Source organism: Odontesthes bonariensis, chromosome 21 (assembly GCF_027942865.1).
Source record: "Odontesthes bonariensis isolate fOdoBon6 chromosome 21, fOdoBon6.hap1, whole genome shotgun sequence".
In the NCBI taxonomy this organism is placed as follows: Eukaryota; Metazoa; Chordata; class Actinopteri; order Atheriniformes; family Atherinopsidae; genus Odontesthes; species Odontesthes bonariensis.
In genome coordinates this window covers 23952124-23971363 of record NC_134526.1, presented here as the reverse complement: position 1 = coordinate 23971363, position 19240 = coordinate 23952124, and the positions used below count along the sequence as shown (strand labels likewise).

Here is a 19240-nt window from a genome sequence, read left to right as displayed (position 1 = left end):
AGACCGGCCAGGCTTTGCAATCTAAAGCATTTGCTGAGGCTTCAGGGCCAATTCCTAAGCCTAATAGTCCCAATTTCAAGAAAGAGGGGACACTGTAGTGCCCATAGCTGTTCTTCCTCTCAAATCCCCCCCTTGTATGTCGTTTTTTTAAAAACTCTATGCAGATCTCGCTTTCTCTGCTTTGTCATTTCGTCTCCGAACAATGCTTCCTCTCAGTCCTCCCACTTATGTCTCTCTTGTGCTCGCGCTCTCTCATCACCCTCTTCTCATTATGTGGTAAGTGTCAGGTTTGTTGAAGGCGTTAGCTGCATGAAAACTGGAGGACAAAGGCGGCTGACAATTTTTCATATTCATTACTTAGTTGGATATCAGGGAAAACGGCAGAAGTTGCCACAGAAAGATTGTCCCTCCATATCTCTCCGGATGACTTTAGATGCCCGTGATGTACTTTATCTTAACCACTAAGTTTGAACTGAAATAAGAGTTTTATGATGAGAGGCTTACATTCCAGACGCTCCAGGAGCAAAAAAAAAAAAAAAGCACCAGCCGTTGTGTCAAAGCCACGCACACTTAAGGCTACTTATAGAGTATAATTGCTAGCATTTGATTTAATTACGAAAATGAATGATGAAAAGGGGAGACCTCGTCTGTGGCTTTTGGCGTTCTGCAGCAAGAAACAGTGTGAAGAGCGGCTATTTCTGACGAATATTTTCTCAAGTTGCTTGGTGTCACACTCCAGGCTAAACCCTCGGGCGGCAACTTGCACTGACCCAGAGAACAACTGCTGACAGGTGATAAAAGAAAACGTTACCTGGACAACCTCTTTGACCACACGGCAGCGAGACACGGGGGCGGTCGTTCACACACACGCGCACACACGCGCCGCGGCTCTGCGGTGGGTGGAAGGACGGGAACAGAATACCCAAGCCCTAAAATGAGGCTGTTGTTTGCGCCTTAAAGTCCGTGTTTAGCAACAGTTTGTAAGGTGATGCCTCCTTTTGTTGGGCTGTGACACAACGCAGTTTCATGTTAAAAAAAATCTACAACAGACTAAAGGTCTTTTCTGGAGAGATCTTGAGAGAGGAAAATTGATATTTAGTGTTTATTGCTGTTATATTTTTTTTCATTGTAACTATGGGCTGTGGATAATTAGAGATACAGATTGAAGTTATTTATGGGTTAATTATGTCAGGAGGAAAGCAGCGGGGGCCACAATCACTTTCTTTGCAAAGGGTCTATGATTACGCCTCTGCACACAATTTCCACTTTATTTGTAACTTTAGAGAGTGTTTTGTGTGTGTGTAATGTGTTGAATGGTGTCATACCCTCCAGTCTCTTGCAGACTAACAGCCCCCCTGCCTTTCAGTGCCTCTGCTTTCGTTACATCTGTGACGAGCTGGAAGAGTCCTGAGTGAGCAAACAAATTTCCCACCGCAGCATCAAAGACAACCCATTCAGAGGGCTTTATCCTTGTTATATTGAGATGTTTTTGTCTGGAAAAGGCACAAAGTGATATTATCTGCCTTCCTCTCCAGCTGCTGTGACTGAATACGGCGAACGGACTCATCAATACGATCCACATATGTACACATTATTTTCCAATTCACGCTGGCGGCAGAGTGATGATGTGCTACAGGCATCATCTGGAGTAAACTATTGGCTTATGATTGTAGCCATTTCGCCTCCCTCTTTTCTTCATGGACAAATGAAGGCAGCCCGTAGAATTCGTCTGAATGTTTTGTTTCAACAAATTTTACTCCCGTGCTCCACACAGGGATCTGCATGTGTGTGAGAGAAGCTAGATGCGTGTATGCAAAGCTAAAATAATAATCAAACAATAAAGACAATCAAGGTATACTCATCTGCCGTGTGCATCTGAGGTTTAATAGGTTGTGGCCCAATCGCACGACACACTACAGAGTGGGTAGAGATGCCAAGGGTGTGTTTATAAAAAAAAAATAGGGCTGGGCGACTTAACTTGTTATTATCGCGTTAACTCGTTAATTATTTAATGCCGATAAATATTTTATCGCGCATTAATGCAGGTTTTATTTATTTATTAAAATTTTTTTTTTTTTTTTTTTTTTTAATTCATTTTTTGTTTTGTTTTTTATATATAAAAAAGAAACATTTGGCTGAGAGAGGGGGAAAGACACGCAGCACAGAGCCGTCCGACTCGGACCTGGGCCAGCTGCAGCGAGGACTATAGCCTCTTGTACATGGGGCGCCTGCTCAACCCACTACGCCACGGACCACCCCTGGTTTATTATTTATTTTATTATTGTACAAGTCTGATGCTCACAGGCTTTTATTTTGTAAAAGTCTGTTGCTGTCTGCTGCGGAACCGGAAAAGAAAGTAATCGGCGGATCCACCAAACACGGAGAAGGGTACGGAACTTTTACTCGGCCATTTTCATTTTAAAGTTCTTCCAGACGGCGGAGTCGACAGAACCAAAGTCATCTGTAAACACTGCCAAGTTGAATTGTCTTATCACCGTAGTAGTTCCAGTCTAAAATATCACTTAAAAGCGAAACACACGACTGATAGCAGCAAGTATTCAAGGAAACAGACAGTGGAGTGAGGCTTCTACATGAAAACTACAGAAAGATGCTGATGTTCAATCAAGGTATACTCATCTGCCGTGTGCATCTGAGGTTTAATAGGTTGTGGCCCAATCGCACGACACACTACAGAGTGGGTAGAGATGCCAAGGGTGTGTTTATAAAAAAAAAATAGGGCTGGGCGACTTAACTTGTTATTATCGCGTTAACTCGTTAATTATTTAATGCCGATAAATATTTTATCGCGCATTAATGCAGGTTTTATTTATTTATTAAAATTTTTTTTTTTTTTTTTTTTTTTAATTCATTTTTTGTTTTGTTTTTTATATATAAAAAAGAAACATTTGGCTGAGAGAGGGGGAAAGACACGCAGCACAGAGCCGTCCGACTCGGACCTGGGCCAGCTGCAGCGAGGACTATAGCCTCTTGTACATGGGGCGCCTGCTCAACCCACTACGCCACGGACCACCCCTGGTTTATTATTTATTTTATTATTGTACAAGTCTGATGCTCACAGGCTTTTATTTTGTAAAAGTCTGTTGCTGTCTGCTGCGGAACCGGAAAAGAAAGTAATCGGCGGATCCACCAAACACGGAGAAGGGTACGGAACTTTTACTCGGCCATTTTCATTTTAAAGTTCTTCCAGACGGCGGAGTCGACAGAACCAAAGTCATCTGTAAACACTGCCAAGTTGAATTGTCTTATCACCGTAGTAGTTCCAGTCTAAAATATCACTTAAAAGCGAAACACACGACTGATAGCAGCAAGTATTCAAGGAAACAGACAGTGGAGTGAGGCTTCTACATGAAAACTACAGAAAGATGCTGATGTTCAATCAAGGTATACTCATCTGCCGTGTGCATCTGAGGTTTAATAGGTTGTGGCCCAATCGCACGACACACTACAGAGTGGGTAGAGATGCCAAGGGTGTGTTTATAAAAAAAAAATAGGGCTGGGCGACTTAACTTGTTATTATCGCGTTAACTCGTTAATTATTTAATGCCGATAAATATTTTATCGCGCATTAATGCAGGTTTTATTTATTTATTTAAATTTTTTTTTTTTTTTTTTTTTTAATTCATTTTTTGTTTTGTTTTTTATATATAAAAAAGAAACATTTGGCTGAGAGAGGGGGAAAGACACGCAGCACAGAGCCGTCCGACTCGGACCTGGGCCAGCTGTAGGGAGGACTATAGCCTCTTGTACATGGGGCGCCTGCTCAACCCACTACGCCACGGACCACCCCTGGTTTATTATTTATTTTATTATTGTACAAGTCTGATGCTCACAGGCTTTTATTTTGTAAAAGTCTGTTGCTGTCTGCTGCGGAACCGGAAAAGAAAGTAATCGGCGGATCCACCAAACACGGAGAAGGGTACGGAACTTTTACTCGGCCATTTTCATTTTAAAGTTCTTCCAGACGGCGGAGTCGACAGAACCAAAGTCATCTGTAAACACTGCCAAGTTGAATTGTCTTATCACCGTAGTAGTTCCAGTCTAAAATATCACTTAAAAGCGAAACACACGACTGATAGCAGCAAGTATTCAAGGAAACAGACAGTGGAGCGAGGCTTCTACATGAAAACTACAGAAAGATGCTGATGTTAAAAGTGTGTTTGCACAACAAATGTTATGGCACTTTCATTCATATGGCAGCACATTTAAAATAAAACTAAATGCTAAAAGCTATACACTTCTTTTTGAATTCATTTTTGGATTTTGCGTACAAATGCAATTAATCGTGATTAATCAGGGAAATAATGGGATTAATTAGATAAAAAATTTTAATCGTTGCCCACCCTGAAAAAAAACATATAATGATTCCCAAAAGATATTACAAGGTGAAGTTGATCCATGCTCATTGGCATACAGCCCAAGTCTTCACAGACGGTGGATCATGCATTAGATGCAATGTAAGTTTAGTCCTTAGACAAATCATCCCGCTTCACCCAATTACAAGACAGCATGAAGTGGCTGGCCTTAATAAATTGATGAAATTATGTTGATAGAAATTGCAGCTGGCCTCCAGCCAGAGTTCTGTTGACAGATAGAGGAGGATGGGGAAAATCCTGTAAATGCCAAACCAAAGACTGGCTTTAAAAGCTTGAGTTAATCAGAGCCTGCTGGACACTTGCAACCATTTCAGACTTGAGTGCGTAGAAGCATGCCACTTGGTCAGTTATCCTGACCAGATGGCAAGTGCTTCTATGGCCCTTCATAAGACACGAGAGCTTCAGAAACACAGATTTTTTACCACATTAGAACCAAAACTGGGTTACATCTTATATTAGGTGTACTGGAAATTATTCAAATAAAATCCTATTCATGATTAATTCTATTGAGTTGCTTTTTGCAGTTGTGGGTAGAACCGTTTTTGCCTTTTTTTACATACTTGGGCGAGCCAACATCTAATCTGTTTTTAATACATTTCCTGCAGATGAGGGTGGTATACTTGAACACGAGTATTTGTGTATTTGCTCCTCTGTTTGCTCTCTTTTCCCGGCTTGTCTCCCATACTAGACAATTTTTATGCAATCTCTCAGATTGTAGAAACCAACAACTGTAAGGGTTAGCTGCAGATCCTGTTTTTATGGGTTTTTCCTATTTGTACCATCTCTTGAGTTGAATTCACCGGGATGACCAGTCTAGGACAAAATGGCAGGTGTTTCAAAGCCACGCTAAGAGACTCTATGTGGCAGGGCAAAAGTGCATGTTCTAGCTTACAAACAACACATCTATTATCAAATGATGATCACAATTAAAGTAACTATAATGCAGATACGCTTCACAGCCCCCCAGCAGCTGTTTCCGACAGCATCCAGACTGAAAGCTTCACAGGGAGTCCACAAGCCGCCCAAAGACGCTCCCACAGGACACAACACATTGTGAGGGGAAGAGTACAGCTTTGCCAGAGCCCCAAACTCCCTTGGCTAATTTACTGGGCAGAGACAGTCTCAATGTGAACCATTTTCTCATCATTTTGTGAAATGTAACAGCTGTTGAATGGGTACAAGTGCCTGCAGCTGTTTGATGATGTGCCGGCTCTGTAGCTTAAGGAGTCAGGCTCGGGGATGATGAATGATCAACTTACTCGTCCTCACTCGTCCATCAAGTCAGGGGTCATACCAGAATGAAAACAGTTTTGTCTAATCACAGGTGATGTGTGTCTGCCTGTTCTAGCAGGCATTCAGGGCTGTTGCCAGCCATCTTACATCTACCATCAGCTGTTTATTTCTGCATATCAAGCCTCCTATAGACACAAAGACACTTGGATGCTTCAGACTGACAAATGTGTTTTGACAACACTCTGAGAGATAAGCACTTGGTCTCTGTGATCTCTCCCAGAGACACATTTCTATTTACACCTACTCTGCTGCACAGAGGGGATGCTTAATCTTCTCCGTGATTTGTGGCTTCATTGCCGAAATCCCTTTTTCCACCCTTTTCCTTTCCTTTCCACTTCCTTCCTTAATTTTCTTTTACTTTCCTTCCGCCTCTTTTCATCCATCCTTTTCTCACTTCTTCGATGCATTATATCAGAATTAATGCCTCAAAACACGTGTCATTCCCCGAAGACCTTTACAGGAGTGTATACTGTATATGCCAGAGTCTGTTGAAAGGTAGGGCAAGGCATATGAAGCGTGCATGTGAGTTTTTTTTTTTTTAAATAAACTACTCAGATACTCAAAAGCCCTAGGCTGCAATCAAGCAAACAAGTAACAGGTGCCGCAAACTGCACAGAAAAAAGCAGAATCATTGAAAGCGGCAATCATGACCGGAGGAGGAGGAGGCTGAATGCGTGAAGTGTGACCTGAGAAAGGAGCAACCTCCCTGCTGGGTCCTGGATGGGGCGACAAGCCTCACGAAATCAGAAGGTGAGGAGGTGAAGGTCCAGCCTGGGTTGAAGCTGAGGTACAGCTTGAGCCTGTGGACGACCTCCTTACTGAGCATAGGATTTGAGATTGAAAGAATACTCCAGCTTGGGTTAGTGTTGAGGCGTCACTACCCAGGAGTAACTTTTACCTTGTGTGGGTGTGACAGACAGGGGAGGTTGGGTTTGGCTCAGAGTGGCCCACACGGAGACTGTTCTGGTGGCTTTTTCTTTGCTCTGCAGTCGGAGTGAGTACAGGATAGAGAACAGGACCAGGTGCACGCAACCAAAACTGAAACAGAAGATGTGCGGTTGTCCGTTGGGCTCTTGTTTGAAAGGCTGACGTGTTAGTATTGTGGGAGAAGGATGTCATGACATGTTCATGACTTCTGGCCTAGTTACATCCTGGGCCTTGTTGACTGGTTCAGAATATTGTTGATAGTTAGAAGGAGCGTGTTTATGATAAACTGCGAAAGCTAGGCGCCTCCGGAGAGGGCCACGTACACTTGTTATGATAAAACGGTATAAAAGGGTGTCACTAGATGAGCTCGTCGGACATTTTGTACATTCTGTATGCACATTTGCTGTGACGGTTTGTTCAATAAACTCCCCAATGGACGGCTGACCAACGCGGGATTCGACTCTAATTTCTCCACAACAGTATCAAATGATTAGACGAGTTTCAAGGCTCTGACAAACCCAGGTGGCGCTGTAGGGCAACGACTCAGTCGTAACTTGGCCACACTATGCATTGTCCCACGTGCCAGTAACAGTGTTGTAATCACTTAACATTGTTTTATTGTCAGCTTTTCAGATTAGAGCTTCAATAATCTGTCCTCCTCCGTCCATCTCATCCCAAGCTGTTATTTTTGGAACCAGGATTCTGCTTTTTTGGATTAGTACAGTAGGTGTGGAAGTGTTTTATTTATTTATTTATTCATTTTTCTTTGTGAGGCTGAGTGTGTTTGTGTGCGTACTACTGAGAAACAAAAGGTTGCATATTTTCAGCCACGTTATTGTGGGAGGAACAATCTCAAGTTGATGTTTTGCTTGAACGGGAAGGAAGACAGTGTGGCTGCGTGCTCAGCATCTGCCTCTCCCAGTGGTATGGATGGGCATGGCTACAGATGCCCTGTGTTTAAGCAAAAACATGGCCCAATCACAAGTTTGTCACAACAGTATACACATTGCTAACTTTGCAAAAGGTAGAGGGCAATAGGAAAAAGGGTGCATAAAAGAAAACTTCTGCAAAAAAAAGGTTATATAAAGTCATCCCTAATCTTTTACAGACCTCTCCATTTCATACAATCACAGTTAACACACTAGTGGAGCTATCTCCTCACCACCCCCTTGGGCTGAATATTGACTGATGACTTTCATTTTCAGCTATCAGTTCTGTGGCTAATTTTACATTTTTTCAATTAATTCCAGGTGTTCCTGCACAGGACTTGCTATGATTAGAAGCTGCAGGAGGGTTGAGGTTTTACCATCTCGAGCTTTCATGGATTTATTCCATCACCCACACCACACGGAGACCACGTTCATCCTCAGCCTTTTCTGTGGCTGCTGCCTTTTCAGCATGATCATCACAATTTTCTTGGCGACCTAAGACCGTCATGGCTGTCTCTCTTGCAGCCTTCCCAGGCCGTTGTGCCGAGTGCCTCTCTGCTGGAGGATGATGATGAGACTCCCCACAGGGATAATGACATCTAAGAGTGTCTCTCCAATGGATGTCCTCGGGATTTAATGCCGTCCAATGCTCAGCCTGAGAGATGTGCACCCCGGAGACAGCGGCACAACATACAGACCCAGCTTTGCCCGTTACACAGGCAGCAGCTGCTGAGATAAACAAAGAAGCAGTTAGTCAGACTGGCCAGCTAACTGGCAGACATCTGGCAGGAATAGAAGCAGACAGGAACAAACACACTGCCACAGGTGGACACCAAAAAGTAGTGGGTGGCATCAGAGTGAGACTGGTCTCCACAAAGCAAAGACAGGTTTTCTAATTCAAGACCAGTATGACAGAAGGTCTCCTGCAGACATACATCAAATTTCCTTAGAAATGCTGTGAAGTCAGGCCTTTGAACTCAGATGGCCAGTCTCCTCTCCAGCATCTATGATTTCCAAAAGGAATTTCAACATTTGATTAGTCTGACCACAGAACAGTTTTCCAGTTTGACTTTTCCATTTTGAATGAGCTTTGGCTCAGAGAAGATGGCGGGTTCGTGGCTCATGTTCCCGTCTGGCTTCTTCTTTGCACGATAGAGCTTTAACCCGCATTTGTGGATGGCACGGTGAACTGTGTTCACTGACAATGATTTCTGGAAGTGTTCCTGAGCCCATGAAGTGATTTCCATGACAGAATCACGCCTGTTTTTAATGCAGTGCCAACTGAGGGCCTTAAGATCACGGGCATCCGATATTGATTTTCTGCTGTGTCTCTTGCACACAGAGGTCTCCAGATCCTCTGAATCTTTTGATGAATTATTTAGATTGGAACATTATTCTGAAATTGCTTCTAAGTATTTAGATGTATTTTTTTTGTTGTTGGTTTTTGTTTTGCAAATTGCTAAACGTCTGTCCATCTTTACTTTTGAGATACCCCGCCTCTCAGGTGCTTTTATTGCCCTTCTTCCGACTTCATTTGAGATGGTTTGACGCCATTAAATTCAAGATGAGCTTATATTTTTCATTAAAAATGAAAATGTCTCTTTCAACATTTGATACGCTTTCTATTTTCTATTTTGAACAAAATATTGGTTAATGAGATGCGTAAATCATTGCATTCTGTTTTTGTTCGCACTGACACAGCATCCCAACTTTTTGGAACTGGGGTCGTAATTATCATGCAGCGGTAACTTGAACTACCAAAATCATCAGGATGTGTGTATCTGAAATCCAGACATCCATACAATCTACACATAACTTTTCAAACAGTTGCACCGGCTGCAAAGTGTTTACTTATAAATATTCATGGATGCAAACAAAACCAAATGCTGCCAATGACTAGGGGGAGCATGTGTAAAAGATGATCTGATGCCAGCTCAGGTCAGGGTACTTTCAGAGCCTTTCTATGCCTGTTGCCATGACTACCGAGAGGACTCCATTTGCAGTGGCACAGTCAGCTGGGTGAATCGCTCCAGTACCTTCAATTAGCAACCCATTATCATTCATGAGTTTGTTTGCGCAAAGCTGCGAGATTGAATTCCTGTTTGTCCTTTCTCCCCGCACTGCTGATATAATGTTGAGCGAAGCAGCCGCGGCAGCTCTGCACTGTGTTCCAACTCCGGTTTCTGCATACTAGTGAGCTGATTTCTGCTCCGAAGAGGCCTGGCTCATCCCCCGTCTCCCTAGCACAATGTCAGCTGTACTTACAAGACAATCAAAGGTCATAAACTAGCAACAGGGCTTTGAAGGAGACACGTTGTTTAGCTTCAACCTGATGGTTCTCCTTAGAGAGGCTTTTAAGGCTGTTTTACATATAGATATAGTTAGAGGTTGGGTGTACTTTATTCCATCTGACGGTATATCGTGCTCCCTTTGTCACTTTCTTTTGACAGTAAAAGGACCTGCTCTTGACTTCATGAAGGCAGAAAAAATAGCAGCTAGAAATCCATCCTGTTCTCATTCAGCATGACCAGTGGACAAAATCTCTTGTTGTGATCGTAATACCAACTGCTCTCTCTTTGTTAAGATCATCCAGGCCAACAACAACATATTTCACCAGCTGCAACACAATTAAAGGACTGGCAGTAAGTGGTAAACAAGGCTCAGTGGCTTAGTAGTTTTTTTTTCAGTGGTGTTTCTGTCCTCCTAGCTGTTTTGTGTGATATAATGGTGTTGACCCCAGTGGGGCCAGGCCCTCCATATTGAGTTATTATATTTATGCAACCGCTAAGCTCCTCAGCTATTTCACAATGCTGTCAGCCTTCAGTTGCTGTGTGCAGCCAAGGATTGCTGTGGACGTCCTCGGTTTTCTGGTTGGAAAATTGAGTTGCAAGCAACGAGAGAGAAAAGGGAGGAGCAGACTGAGTGAGACAGAGAGAGGAAGAGGAAAAGGGAGTGGAAAAAGTCAGCTCTGTATATTTTATTCAGAGGCGGCGGAGTACAATTCATAATCAGAGCAGACTGATTCACAATTTTAATTAAAAAGTAGTCTTATATTGCCGGTGGTAACATCTTGATTTATGTAGACCCAACCGCAGGCTCCCAATCACCAGGGAGAGTGAGTTCAGCGTAGAAGACGGCTGATGGGGAGAGGAGCGGAGGGGGTGCTAACACTCATGAGACTGGGAAGCATCACATTTCTCACAGCGAGGCGTTAGGCTCTGTGGGCAACTCTGTGTGAGTGCCGACATGTGTGTATATACAGGTCTGTCTGTGTATAAACCTGACTGGTAGATTTCAGTTTCCGCTTGCTGTGACAAGACGGCAGAAATAGACTTATTCAGCGTTGGGAAAATGACCATTTTTTGATAGAAAACCTGGGTTACCAATCAAAAATGACCATTTACTGGTGCACTGCCTGCTGTCGCATGCATGTTAGCATCAGACGTCAGAGATGTCATTGATTTGTGACGTGAGAGAAAACGTATTCAGTCGACCGTTGGTGCACATTTTTTTGAGTTTGACAGTTGTGACAAACGGTTGTAAAGGTTTATCTAAAATAACTATGTTATCTAAACTGGTGGCATCCAACAGTCTGTGATACAATGAAAGTGTGGCATATTGGGAGTTCACAGAATAAGGGCTCTTATACGACAAACCAGCGCCAAGAACAAGCATCACAGACTTTCCTAGCGGCTGAATGTCAGCTCGCTGTACGAGAGCCTTAAGCGGAGAGCAGGGAGACCTCCCTGAATTAGACCACTCCCATCCAGATGACACCACTCGGTCTCAGGTCACCAACAATGCACCCAATAAATTTGAAATTGTTTTAATGACCTGAAAGTGAAGAACAGAGGACAAACACAGAGGCAGAGACTCCTTATTCAACAAGTCTCGCAAGGTTTGCAATGTCACCACTTTCCTGTGGCAGAGACAGTCAGTGGCACCGCCTGCGGGGGGCGCCACTTTAACAAGTCAAATTTATCGCACCAGGAGTAAATGCACAACTTGAACTCAAAGTCAACGTCATTAGCATAACAATGAAGAGGTAAAAGCCATTAGTCGCCTGCATAGAACACATTACACTCCGTTTCTTTTCCTCTTTCATCACTTCTTCTATCAGCCGAAGAGCATGGAGAATCTAAAGAAGCCATCAAAGGAGGCTGTGAGCTTCCAGGTTGCTTTCCACTTCATGGAGTTCTTTTCTTTTAATTTGAGGAGTGCGTGTAAAGTTTGCATTCTTATCCACTTCCTCGATAGATGGTTGAACAAATCACCTGCCAAGCATTTTGTGAGAGACATCCTGGCATTGTTTTAGGGTCCAGCAATGTCTTCTCTGAATATTCATACTTTAGTTCTAATGGTTTTAAAGCAGATCAAAAACACAAGAATATTTTTCTTGGAGAACAATCTCTATGTTGGGAGCCATAATTCTACTATCACTCACTATAGTCAGCCTCAAAACTCCAGAATCAGTCGAGCTCCTGTCCACATGTGTATGATGGATGCTTCTAACCTGATGCACAAAAGTGTTTTTAAAAGGAAAGCGTGAGATAATGTAGAAGATAGACAGTTGTAGGCATAGATATTGGCTGTGTTAGAAAAAACCTTTTGGAAAGCAGCCAGCACTGCAAATTTAACCAAGGCTGATGAAATTTGCTTTGCACTGACAGTAATGTTGCGTTTATGTCAGGCCCACCATTTAAATCACCACCATAACAGAGTCCCTTGATACGGACAGATTTTGATTTAAAAAGTGCAAGAGAGAGAGAGAGAGAGAGAGAGAGAGAGAGAGAGAAAGGAGAGACGAATGCTGAAAAGTGAAAGAGCGGAAGAGATGGAGCATTGGATGAGGAAAGTGACGCAGAGAGCCGAGCAGCTCCAAAGTGAGCTGGAAGGCTGGAAAGAAGCAGGATGGATGGGGATAAGGGAACCAGAGTGATTGCATGAGTCAGACAAGTGGAAAGTAAGAACTATGTCAACTTTTCGATGGTTCACGACCATATTCTGTGCGCATGTGTCTGTGTGTGTTGCGTGTGCTTTTGCTGCTGTGTCCTCTCGTTCTCCGTCACTTTCACTGATTGTTTTTTTTTTTTCCGAGGTCTGGCTCACTCCCAATCATGATGGAAACCAACGTGAAAGTGCACACGCATGTGCACATACGAAGCGGCTGAAACGCACACAAACGTCCGCTGACACGCACGCTGACCCACCTCCCACACATCCGCACAAGCACACGGCTATATCAATCTGAATGATGCATACACATACTGTGAAATAATCCATTTATGTATAAGGCGCACAAAGCTCAGTGTTAAGTAATGAACACCGTCTCTCGACTTCAGCCGTTCAAGCATGTTTATGCCACCTCTTCCATTACATAACTGATCTATCACAATAAAGAAGCAACACGGAAAGCAAGTACATGGCAGAGGCCTCTCCAAGCAGAACAATGGGCCTCTCTAAACCATGCAAACTGCTCAGGAACAGCTCGAGGATTACAAAAAAACAGCCCCAGGTGTTGAATGGTCTCCAAACTCCAAGGATACCGATCTGATCAAGCACATGCAGGAGGCACCAGAGGAAGCCTGAGTCACAGAGGCCCACACAAGGCACAGAACTCAAAGCATCTGCTACAATCTGGATTCTTTTCATAAGATCACCATGAAGAGCGCTTTAAATTATGCTTCTCTGGCCATGACATAGCGGTTTAAAACTGTCCAATTCTGGCAGTAATGAGACGGTTTAAATGCCCGTGAAAAATGGCAGCGCCTGAAGAGGTTAGAGTTAACTCTGATATAGTCTTAGTTGACCAAAGAACAAACCTGAAGACTTTTCTCAACTGAAAAGATGTTCTTTCACCTATCCCAGCTGGTCGTGATTTAAAAACTGGTTCAGCTGTTGTGCTCTGTGTATGTGAATGGTTAAAGTCCACTATTGATCAATTGTGATAGAGAGATGATTGTTGACATGGCGCATCAGGTTAGTGGATTAAAAAAGCCCTCTAAACATCTGTGTAAGCTGTCAATCATGACTCTTGTTTTTCTCTAAATCTTTTCCCCTTTTTGACCAATTCACACACACACACAAACACACACACACACACAAGCGCACCAGGACCAAAAAAAAACAAAGATTGCCTTTTACAAGCATAAAAGTGCAATTTTACTTCTTTTTTATGTTGCTTGTAACATAAGAGTCTGTGCCTCCATTAGCCTGTTACACGGAACTACTCCTGCTAAAACATCATCGCACATAGCAGAGGAAATATCGTTCATAATAATTAGAATCTTGCTTACATCCTCAACCCTAATTTCCTCATAAAGGATAAAAGGGCAGGACGTGTCTCCTTTAATTGAGTTTCTAGATGAATCAGCGATCCAATCTGCATAACATGTATTCGCAACAGTTTGAAAGCCTCCCTTGGGTTAGCTATATTTGTTGTCTTTCTGCAGACACACACAAACAGACACATCCCTAATAAGGATGCCATCGTGGTCTGACTGTGTGAGCGTGTTATAATTGCCTCATTTTTGGCTGAGGTTTAATTTCACACCCAGTCCAACCCCGTCAACACATCCGACACACAAACATACATAGAAATACACTAACATCCTGGATTCTACACTCCAGAGGTATTCTTGTGCAGTCACTGTCACAACTATCTGTCATTTTACCCTCACTGGGTCCTCTCCTCCGTCCTGATCGTGCCAACAACAGCCAGGAAAATGAACTGACAAGCTTCTGTTCTGCATTACCAGCCATATTAGAGGCATAATAATAATAATACAGTAAACTTGTTCTACTGTACACGAGCGTTACCACATAGCGAAATGCTCATTCGTTTTAAAACAAGTGGCCCCTCTGGCAAATCAGAATCCTTCACAGGCCAGCTGTCAGGTTGTACTGTTCCAAAAACACAAGCCAGCTACGGTCATCAATTCGATAGGAAGCCAGAAGTCATTGGAGAAGTAATATAACAGTCCATCTACTTAAATGTTTCCTTTTCCTGAAAGTGTTAATGAACTAGTGAACACAGCAGCAAAAGAGGCAGTTATTTCTCTCAGAAGCCCAAACGGGGCCGGCATGAACGTTTGATGTGCTAAAAACAAGACTCTAAATGAATGATAATGCGTCTTTGGTTCCGCTGTGTAAATGAGCGATCATTTGCTCACAAATTTGTCCCTGGAATGTGTAAAAAAATGTTACTGAGTCAACATTAAAAGCTTCCGCTACACTGCACACGTCACGTTAGAGCTTCAGCATCTCAGAGCCAAACTTTTGGAGAATCAAAACCAGAGTTAACTTTTGCTCCTAAGTGCCTTTCACATGTCGCCTCCCTCAGCTCAGGAAAGACAGAGTGCTCTTAATATTATCTTGTTTCTGTCTCTGGACCGATAGCAAGTGGAAAAAAAAAGCTGTGAAAATAGCAGCAAATGTTATAGAGCATTATAGAGGGTGTGTGCAGGTGAGATTTGCTCCTTCGGCCTCGTTTCTGTTGACTGACTGCTGCTTTCCACGCCCTCCTTGCTGAAATCAACACAACAGCGAACCTCATCTGCAAATTGCAATGTGTTGTAAAGAAAACAGCAATTTTCACAGTTTATTTTCTGCATCCTGTCCTGCTTCCTGCACGCTATAGACAAGAGTTTAACCAGCTGCCAAAACATGGAGCAGAGAATGTAAAGAGGGAGTGTGACCTCATACTCTGCTTTGTTGATCATTTTTGGAAGCTAAAGTAATGTTGGAATTCTCACATTTAGAAAATTAGCAAAGCAAAGCGACAATAAATTGGATTTAAAAACTTCTTTTCCACTAGTTTTGGAAAAAAAAAACTACTGACATCACGATATCTGGGCAACGATTGACTTCGCAGCTGCGAGGAGAGTGTCGGTGTCATCCCACACGTTTTCATACATGAATTTAACTGGAAAAGCAAACGCAAAAATGACAGCAATTGAGGAAAAAACGCAAATTTGCTTCCTGGGGAGTTTTCCCTCAGATGCAGTTTGTGTAAAAGCGAACCAAAAGCGAATCTCTGAAATCTCTCAAACGGTCGCTCAGTTTCTCACAACTGAACAATCTCGCACTGTTTTCAGGGGCTGCGAAACCTCGGCTCTGACTTTCAAAAATCAATATGAGATGCAAGCGGGAACAATCGACTGAACACGCAGAAGAAGTTAAATGGATGCATGAAAGCTGCATTGCATTCAGGTGCATTCAGTTAAACCAGTCGGGCTTTGACAAAGCCATTATGCTCGTATGCCTTAGAATAACTCCCATCACATCTTTGCTCTCTCCTCTTGTCATATTGGAAGCACAACATCTTCCGCATCCCTTTCTCTCTGCAGCCCAGCTTGACAGTGCGTGAATGAGGTCCCTCGGGGTGGCATTAGCTCCCCATTGGGAGCTCTTCTGCCAAACTCCTAGAGGGCATTTTTCCTCAACGCGGCCAAATCAATAGCTTTTAATATTATCTGGTGGCAGACAGAGTCACAGGAAACGGCTGCGGGACGCTTTGGGACAGACTGAGGCTGAGAGTCTCAGGTGGGGTGGATCATGCTGTGAATTGAAGCAAGGTGAGCATTTGCCTTGACATTTCAGCTGTAGCTGTCTCGCATTCAGTTCTACTACCATTCAAGGATGGTTGAGGGTCAGTGCCCGTGCTTGACCGTCTCATCTTTACGACATCACTGACAGACTCTATAAAGATTTTTTGTGTGAGTGGCTCTGGTTATGATACACTGCCATCGAGTCACATAGCAGGGGGCGTAGCCCAATCTTACCAAACAATTTATCATGAAGGGTAATCTTTTTTTTTTTTTTTTTTCTGGGCATTCTCTGATTTATTGTCCAGCACAGCTTTCATAATATGAAAAAACGTAGCTTAGTGGAGCTGTGATGAGGAAAAATAAGCCCTAATAGAATGACTTGGTTGCAGCTCCTGCGCATCAACGCATTAATCAAGCCTCTTAGTTTAACATTAATCACAGACTGGGACATGAGGGACATAATTGAAAAATAAAGCTGGATTTGTAAAGTTATCCTTGAGATCAAGGCTGAAAACACCGAACCCTTATTACGCCTGTAATGCTACGCAAAAAACCTCTTAATGCCCTACAAAGATAAAGCATACAAATGAAGAATTGTGTTTAGGTTATCAGTTAGTTGCATCATCCTTTCTCTCAACTCCACAGACAAATGCTCAAGACTCTGCATTTTTACTCCTCGAGGCGTGAGCACAAGCATCTCCTGTCACTCAGTGGCTGCACAAAGATGCTGAGCTGTAATATTCACATATCGCAACCTGTTTCCACCGCACAGTATCGAGGTGAGGCCGGGGAAAGAAAAAAAAAAGGCAGCGAGTCAGCAAAAGCAAAGCTGCGCTCAAACTGCTCACGTGCCCAAACACACGCGGTCAATAACTGGACAAATATGCGCAAGGAGAAAGAAGAATAGCATAATGCTATTGTTACAGATAAAAGTACAGATTAGGAGGCAGTTTTGAAATGAATGCATACACAGTTAGAAAAGTCTGATTAAAAATGGTGCGTTAGAAAAAAAAGAGACAGGTGGGAGCTGGTAATGTAAAAATAATCAGAAGTTTAACTACTGCAAGCTCAAATTTGCAGGAAAGAAAAAAAAAAGAATCAATTGTTCACATCATTACACATCCTGTAATCAAGTTTTAATTTCAGCACCAAATCTATCCAACAACTGGAGCCCAAACACTGACGCCACCTGAAGCGTCCTCGCAGCAGCGTGTGAGGGCGTGCCAGAAAGTAACAGATGCCACCAAAGCAAATGTTGTAAGTGCAGCGCTCGGGTAATGATTGGATCTGAAGGCTGTTTTCCAGGTGACTTATGTTACTGCTCCACTGCTGGGGGCAAGGATGAGTGAAGCTCTATTGATCTGCTGTTTTTGCAACCCAATCGATTCCATCACACAGATCTTAGCAGTGTGTTTTTAGGTCAAGCTAAAGCATGTAGACGTACTGCTGAAATTTAATTCATGTTAATAAACGAAACTGTTGAATTACTTTGAAATAGATAAAACAAAAAACAGAGAGAGGTATGCCGTGTTTCAATAATAACGCATCTGAGATGCCTTATGTGAGCAATATGATTGGTATTCGTGACACCAAAGAAATATGCCAGTGTGATTTTGCAAAGCTTGAAAGTTTCTTCAAATGAGAGTTATTGATTTAATGAGACATACCCACACAGTGCTGTTCAACTTCGCATTTGTTGGCAAAACAGAACAGGCAGCAGCAGAAGGGCATGAGAGGTCAGTGTGCTTGATAAGATGCAAAGCTGCACTCATTCTACTGTTTACTCGAGATCCGCAGAAACAATTACCCAAACTTCCTCTCACCACCCAAAGCGCCCTGACTCCCAGGCTCTTGAATTTACCCTAATTAAGAAGAAAAAGTCATCTTTGGGGTGGGGAGAAAAAGCAAAAATAAAACTCTCTTCTCGATGTCGATTGTTGCTATTCTCCAGTGCGTGCGCATGCCAGCCTGTTCAGCAGAACAGTGTAACCACCGGACTCAAAGAAAGACAAAGGAGGGGCTCATATATCTCACTGTTACACTCCAAAACAGAAACGTACCATTAATTGCATTCTGCACATCAGCACCCAGGAGAAGGGTGACCTTGGCAAAAGAAAAAACTAAATATTTTTAGATTTGACACATCAAAAATTCTGCCTTCAGTACATTTCACCACTTTATTGGGTACGACTGATGACGTGGGTTCCCAGAGTTTAAATAAGAGCCTGTTGTTAACCAGATTTAACTGTAACGTGATTGAAAAGCCACACTGCAGTTAATTAACGGCACTGAGTTGTGTTGGTATAATGAGCGGCCAGAATTCTATTCAGCTTAGGTACATAAAGGTTGTAGATAAGCTTTTTGAGAACTCATAAGACATTATTATTCTAATATGTCCTCATTTTAGTCATTATTGCAGCCTGTGCTTTTTCCAAACCTTTTATCTAAGAGTAGGAAGCTTGGTGGACTTCAATAACAGGCTTAATAGACTAATAAGCTGTAACTCTATGTGTGAATGCTATCTTTTTTTCTTTTTTTTTTTTTATGTCAAAATACAGAAGTGAGGTGTTGTAAATGAGATTCTCCATCACGGCTAATTCATCTATATGGTAATGTCTTCTGACGTAGGGCGATAGTAGGAAATCTGCAGCATCAGCTGAAGCTGAAGCTGCTGTTTGACTTTCAGCGAGCGACGGAGAGCCGAGGCCGAGGCACTTCATTACAAAGCCGCACTGTCGATCCACTGCTGGCTGAGGCAGCTGCTTAAAGTAATAGGAGAAACTGTGCACTGGCACTATTTGTAGTGTGCTCACACACCACGCACAAAGTCCATCACCCCTCACCCCACGTCCCGACTATCAACATCCACCAGCTCCTATCCTCCCCAAAAAAAAGAAGAAATTTTGTTTCTCACTCTTGCACTTTTGCACCGAGGCTATCTTAAACGTCACAACTGATTAATAATGCATTAAGAGAAGAAGAGGGGGAGCAGGAACAGGGGGGGGGAATTGAACAAGGTGAGGGGGGGGGGTTAAAATGGAGGAGAAAATGATGAAATGTGCTGATATGATAATGACCTCTTACGGGCCCTTGTGGCAAATACATTTGCTCTGTGTAATATGGTGCTGGAACAGAGTGAGAATTAGGT

General features: G+C 42.8%; 1 protein-coding gene across 4 annotated transcripts in view; it reads right to left on the bottom strand.

Moving 5' to 3' along the window:
* The window catches only part of grin2ba (glutamate receptor, ionotropic, N-methyl D-aspartate 2B, genome duplicate a), a 117377-nt gene that overhangs the window by 90452 nt on the left and 7685 nt on the right, over positions 1 to 19240 (bottom strand). The window lies entirely within an intron of this gene.